Raw genomic sequence first — 7257 nt, 5'->3', positions numbered from 1 at the left:
AGTATAAATATTCCATGTTCTGTCTGGCTTGACAATCTCTGCAGGGTTTGGAGCTTCAGCAGTATGCTCTTGGTAATGTGGAAATGTGTGTGTGTGTGGGGGGTGTGTTTACGATAGATTATGGGATTATTATTCAGGCTGAATCGTTCACTCTACTAGGTTTTTCTCCCTCTGGGAGAAGAGAACCCTCCATCACTTTGTCTTACATCTGGCTCTGTCTGAGTCCCAGAGATTGAAGAGGAAAAATGGACAGTATTGACTGGAGGGTTGCCCTAGTCTTCAAGGTTTAGTTTTTCTGTGATCTGTGATGTCTTTCAAAACTCTTCTCTCTGATTTACTAGGAAATCTTATTAGAGGGACTCTTAAAGGGACCATTGACCTCAAGGAATGGCTGTAAATGCAACATTCCCAATGCACCTGATCTAAGCAGTGTAAGCTTCTTCAGTTCAAGCATTAGCTGTTTAAACAGTCAGGTCTCGAAGGGCTGCCAAGAGGACAGAACCCTCTACCCATGTATGTCATCATTTATGGCTGTCATGTGAGACATCTTCGTGATAGATGCATCCTGGCTCCTGAAGCTTGGTGAACTTGCCCTGGATTTTGGATTGAGGTCATGAATATTTTTGGACACTCAACATTGACAGATCTCTGAGGGTCTTCTTGGTTTAACTCTGTTGAAATTCTTACCCAACCAAATCAGCCTTTGTAATTTGTTTTCTAGAGGTAATGATGCAAGTGTTTATTTACTGACATTATCATTGTCAAACAGTAAATAGTGATCCACTGAAGACAACAGTGTAATAGACACCTGACAGTGCATCTCTCCTTAAGAGTCTCTAGTTCCCAGGAATCTTTATATTCTGACATCTCCATGATAATCCCTCATTTTTCTATTCTACCCAGCAAGGCCTCTGCAGTAAAATAGCTCCATACCTTATTCATTTCTCTAACCCTGGTGTACACATGTTACCTGCACTGGAATATTGTTTTATTTCATTGCTTTTAGGAAAATTAACCCTTTTTATTGCAGTTAGATCTAAAGGGGAAGGAAACTAGATTAAATTTCCTATTGCTTGTATTTTTCTAACAAAAGAGTACCAACTGTATCAGATATTGAATTGAATTGTGATTCTCTTCTCTCTCTCTCATTCTCTCTCTCTCTCTCTCTCTCTATATATATATATATATATATATATATATATATGTATATATATATATATATATGTATACATGGATGATAAGGTATATGTTTGCATAAGGGTGTAACATTAAACTTTTGAAAACTAGATATTTCAAGAGGAACACCTTACAAAAGAACTAGAAAGCACACATTTATGACAACAGAATATACAATAGGCTAGACTTGTAAACCATTTCATTTCTTTGTAGAAATGCCAGAGCAAAATGTGAAGTTTGAATTCATGAATTGTCTAGAGAGTTATATAATTATATAATTATTGATATAGAATTGATATTTTAGGAAACTACAAAGTTTAGTTTTATGATTATATCCAGAAAACATAATTATGCGCTTCTTTCTCATTTCTGGTAAAATTCACTTGGCTGGAAAGAATAAAATCTATAAGATTAAACATTTAACTACAAGCCAATATCAGAGACATTTGTTAATTCTCCTATTTATGTTAGTTTTTAGAAACCACTTCATTTTACTCTGTTGATCTGATCTGTTGATCATCAAATATTTTTCTAAAGCCAGTATTTTCCCTAGGGAACCTTATTATCCAAGGAAACATAATAATACAGTAATATAATCTTCTTTTCCCCGACCCCACTCAAAGTTTTTATGTTTAGAAATATATTTAATTCCAGAACATTTGGAAAATAATACTCTATTAAATTATATAAAATATCATCCATAATCCTACTGCCCACAAATAATCTTTTACCATTTTAGTATATTTCCATCTAGCTTTATCCATTAATGTATGCACTGGTACACATTAGAGAGAGAGAGAGAGAGAGAGAGAGAGAGAGAGAGAGAGAGAGACCAACCAAAATGTGACTAGTTTATAGCCTCATCTGCACAGCTCCATTTGTGCCCTCCAACTCCATTTCACCCCATTATAAGAGTCTCTATGATGTCCTAAAAGACTTCATAAATATATTTCCATGTGCCACTTCAGTTCTGTTACTGTTTTTTTCTTCCCTTACTTCTTTTTCACTGCTCGATCCTCATCATCTAGGATCTACACTGGCACAGAGAGCTGCACAGTATTGAGGTCTCAAAAACTAAAAATAAGGATACCAGTAACCCACCAAAATACAGCCCCTCATGCTCTTCTCTGAGTGCTTCACACAGAGATGTGGAGAAGATCTCTCTTCTTTGCTTTGTACCGTACTTTGTCACCCAAAATGTCCATGCACTGACTGACTGGTGTCTTTGTTCCACAGAATCCCTTTGAAGGCATTGTCTTGGCCTTCAGCCTGCAACCTCTCATCATTGGATTCAGACAGCAGATAAGAGGGTTGGGACTCATTTTAAACAGACACTATGCTGTTTCTGTGTACTTACTAATTTTCTCTCCAAGTGTTCTCATATAGATGAAATTTGGCTATAAAGGCTAACAACTATCTTTCCTTAGAAACTGGTGGTGAGAACAGTAGTAATTGCTATATTTGAACTGATTGTAGATACTTCTGTGAATTTATTTTACTTTAGTTATATTAGATGTCAGTTTAGCTGCTTTTCCATTGTCCATTGAGAATTCACCCCTCTCTTCACCATTTCAGATCAGAATAATCTCTCTCTCTCTCTCTCTCTCTCTCTCTCTCTCTCTCTCTCTCTCTCTCTCTCTCTCTCTCCAGGAAGTCTTTATGATAGGCTGACAATATCATTGAGTTTGTATATCATTTTCTCTGCTCTTTACTGGAAAGTTGTTAACAGATTTCAGGTTTGGGTATAATGTGTGTATTTAAACTTATTCTCCTTTTTGTTTGTTTTGACACTAGACTGATTCAATTTCTTGAGCCATATAATCAGATTCACTTTTCTTATGATTTATTTATATAATATCTTCAATGATACCAGACTGATTTCCTTATACAGAGGAAAAATTTAGTGTGCATAAGATAAGAATCAGAGTTGAGTGTACTAATGTACCCCTATAATCTCAGCACTTAGGAGGCAGGAAGATTGTGACTTTGAGTCTAGCTGGGGCATAGGAAATTCAAAACCAGAGTGAACTACATAGTGAGACTCAGTCTCAAAACATTTAAGAAAAATAAATATAAAAATAAGAGGAATCAGGTCCATTTCTATATTCAAGTCAAAGACTAAAACAAGAGTTATGATAAAAGTTTCAGTTTTGAAATACCATGATTATTTCTGTTCGTAGAATTTTTATGTGACAGAAAAGCAGCCTCTAAGGTTGCCCTGTCTTCTTTCTTAAACCATTTCCTTAGCTACCTCCTACCTCATTATTGCCTTCCTGATTTTTCTCGGTCTTAGCTTTTGTCATATTTCAAGCATGGAGGAGTAGATAGAGCATTTGTAATACTTTTAATTTAACACAATTACATCTGCTGCTTCATTCAATTTAAATTTCACTTAACACCATATCTGACATTTCTATCTCATACATTCCTAGGTGGCAGCTGGTTGTAAAGAAGCAATTACTGCTGTTCTCACCACCAGTTTCTAAGGTAAGATAGTTGTTAGCCTTTATAGCCAAATACAAGAATTCTTAGTGACAGATTCAAACATGCAAAAATACAAATACTTTAATTTTCTTGTGTTTATTTACAAGTAATAAATTTAATATTAAATATAGGGTGATTTTTTTGTTTTAATTTTTGTTTTTTCTTTGAGACAGAGTTCCTCTATCTGGTTTAAGTTGGCCTTGGACTGTACAACCCACGGTGGCCTCTGACTCACAGCAATCCTCCTTCCTCAAGCTTCCACATACTAGGATTACAGCAGTTTGCCACTATGCCTAGCTATTTTGCTATGTTTTAGACGCTGTTGAAAATTAGCTTAGGGTTTTCTATATTTCCAACATATAATCACAAAATAAGAACTGGGGATCAAAAGATGACTTTGAAACTCTGTATAACTTTTAGGATCTCTTCCTGCACAAGAAGTTCTCAACTGAGGCTATTTCTTCCTCCTGAAGACATATGTGGCAGTGACCTGACAACAAAGAATTACATGTTCCCAAATGTTAATAGTGCCAAGTCTGTTAAGGACTCATATTTGGGAATCCTACTGAGGATAGAGATTATGCCTCATTAGTGTTTGTTTTCTGAAGAACAACACTTGCTTCTCATATCCTCCAAAAGCTAATGAGATTCCTTCCAGCAGCCTAGCATTATTGTCAGGTACATTTATAAAATTAAAATCCTTCAAAAATCTATGATTTATATGTAGTTCTTATTTGTCACCTACAGTAATTAGCAGGTTTAATCAACTAGAACCACCATTCTAACCAAGAATTTTCAACATCAATACTACAAGATGTTATTCATGAATGGTAATACATTCCCACTATATTGAATTTTCTAAAATTGACATGTTTTCCTGAAAGATGTTTTAATTATAATAAATATGTTTCATGAGTAACTGAAGCAAATTTCCAGACATGAAGATGAAAGTGCAATGATATTCTTTTTCTCAGATTAATGACCTAAGAGAGAAGGCAAAGAGAGACATATTAAAGGTATATATTTATTGATAATAATTTTATTTTCCCAACTTTAGTATAGTGTAGGAGTTTTAAAAATGACTTCAGATTACATTGCTATTTTCCATGTCTGTCAGTTCCTAGATTGGCTGATCCATTCCATCCATCCATCTATCCATCAATTGGTCAAATGTGTATAGGTTGTTCCAGTGTTACAGGTCTTCTGTGATATTTAGTGATTGGGAAATAATATTCTATTCTTTAATAGTTTACAGGCAACCAGGGAAGATAAAACATCTCTGTGTAATATAATATAAAAAGAGTTCTAAAAGGTTGAGACAAATAAAGAGTTATTGCAGTTCAGAGCAGGAGATGTGAATTCCAATTTACAACCATGGTATTGATAAAGAATTCAGAGGAGGTCAGAATCAAGGAATAAATATAAGTAATATACATGGAGACTTCAAACCCAATAGTCTTTGCTTTTTTTGCACATATTCGTTTCCTGTTGCGATAACAAAATAACTGAAGCTGGTAACTTATAAAGAAAACAGGTTTATTTAGTTCAAACTTCTGAGGGTGGAAAGTTCAAGGTCAAGAAGTGCCATTCATTTATCTGATGAGGAGCTCTTTGCTTGCATCACAATGTGGTAGATGGCATTAGGGTAACAGAATGAATGAGAATGAGAGATCACACAGTGAGACAGGAAGACAGAGAGTCACCAGCCAGACTTGCTCTTCTTAGAACTAACAAAGACCCAAAACAACCACATTAATATCTGCTAAAGGTTAAGTGTTATGACTTCATTTCCCCTAATTTTGTTTTTTTAAGTTTAAAAGAAATAAAACAAGACAATAAAATGGAACAAAACAAAACAAAACAATGAGAACAATATTGAATTTTAAAAACAAGACAGAAGAAAATTCCCCCATAGTTGCTATATTTCTCCCATCTCTTAAAGGTTCTTCCATGTCTTAATTCCACTACACTGGAGATCAAGCCTCGAGAACATGAACGCTTGGAATGCCAACCATACTGAAACCATGGAAATGACTAGTAATAAAACTATCATTCATTGTGTGCATAAATTCACAGTCTTTGATATTCTAAATAACTTCAGGAGATGAGACTATACACAATATCCCAAAATTACTAATGTATGTATTGCTTTTGTCAGAATTAGTTTCATAGAACACACCACAGAAAATACTTTACAATATAAGGACTGGGTGAATATGGAGGACAGGTCTTTGGATGTTGTCTCAGTTGCTTTTCTTATTGCTGAGACAGAATACTTGGTACCCAAAATTAAAGGAGGAAAGTTTTATTTCAGCTCACAGTTTATAGAGGTCAGCTGGTTCCAAAGCAGGGTGGCGTGGCAGAGGGGCGTCACAGAGGAGAAGTCCAGACAGACGGCACAATGCTGAGTGCTGTGCAAGTGTTTTACTCACATGTATCTTCCAGGTATAAACAGATTTTTATTTTTATTTTTGTTTTAGTACTGAGTATTGAGCCAAAGGCATTAGCAATGAGCTACACCCACTGCCCTTTGGTATTTTCAATTGAGACAGGGTCTTGTGAAGTTACTAAATTACCCAGGCTAGACATGAACCTGTAATCCGTCTGCTTAAGCCTCCCAGAGTACTGAGTACAGACATGCACTAACATGCTGGGCCATATTAATATGTAGCCTGGCTATTCTCATTTAACTTGCTTCTTTCCTCTTATCAAAAAAAGCTAGTATAGGATGAACAGGTTCCAGTTCCATCCCCGTTTTCTTTGTTTTCAGAGTCAGGAATTTAATCTGTGGGATTATACTTCATTTTTCTTTTATAAATGAAACAACTTTGGCAGTTTGAAAGATGTCTGGAATGTTTCTTTAATTCTAAATGATTGTTTCATATATTTGGCAGTGAGGCCCTTCTGAATTGAGAGGTCTCTAGGCTGAAATGTGGAACTCATTCTAACAAGATCAAAGCCGCGTCTGTCCTCTCCAGAGGGCAAAAAAGCAGACATGTCAGCTTGACCCAACACACACTTTTCTTGCAACAAACCAATTATTTATTGTTCTGTTCACTGACAGGCGATGAGACAAGGCAGAGACAGGAAAGGCATCTTGCCAAAGGATAGAGTGCTGAGCGTTTGTAAGGAACTATAAAATCACAGAACAGTAGAGTTGAAAGAAACTTAGTGATCAAATAAAAGAAACCAGTTCTGCTAGACTAGAAAGATAGAAATTGAAGCCCAAACAGGTCAAGTGGCCTGCCTTCATTAATTAATTATAAATGCAGATTTTAACTCAAAAATCTCATTCCTAAGACACTGTTTATTTTCCTATAAACTAGAAAAATCCACAAATTAGGATTCAAGGCTTGATTCATTATTTTATAGATTCTATATCCGTACTTGATTTTTTTTTCACTTTTTGTTTGTTTGAGGGTAAATTGAGATTTCTGCTATCATTCCATTACATCCAACCCTTTAGAGTCTTTGTACAAGAAACACGAGATGGTTCTGGCATTTTGGTGGAGTGCAACAGGGATTCAGTTTTGATGAATACTCACTGAGAAATGAGGAATGTGTTTGGAATTCTAGTGAACCTGGAGTATTGAGAAA

The 7257-nt window shown here is 35.4% G+C and overlaps 1 long non-coding RNA gene across 1 annotated transcript; it reads left to right on the top strand.

The window, feature by feature from the left end:
* The first annotated feature begins 2400 nt into the window (after positions 1 to 2400).
* LOC134478068 (uncharacterized) lies at positions 2401 to 4373 on the top strand. Its single transcript, XR_010050428.1, has 3 exons — positions 2401 to 2486; positions 3609 to 3663; positions 3834 to 4373. It is a non-coding gene; the product is annotated as an uncharacterized LOC134478068 (long non-coding RNA).
* The last annotated feature ends 2884 nt before the right edge of the window (positions 4374 to 7257 follow it).

Source organism: Cavia porcellus, unplaced genomic scaffold (assembly GCF_034190915.1).
Source record: "Cavia porcellus strain 051 isolate PalLab524CR breed Dunkin Hartley unplaced genomic scaffold, mCavPor4.1 scaffold_11, whole genome shotgun sequence".
Taxonomy (NCBI): Eukaryota; Metazoa; Chordata; class Mammalia; order Rodentia; family Caviidae; genus Cavia; species Cavia porcellus.
The sequence above is the reverse complement of the archived record's forward strand: the minus strand, read 5'-3'. Positions and strand labels throughout refer to the sequence as shown.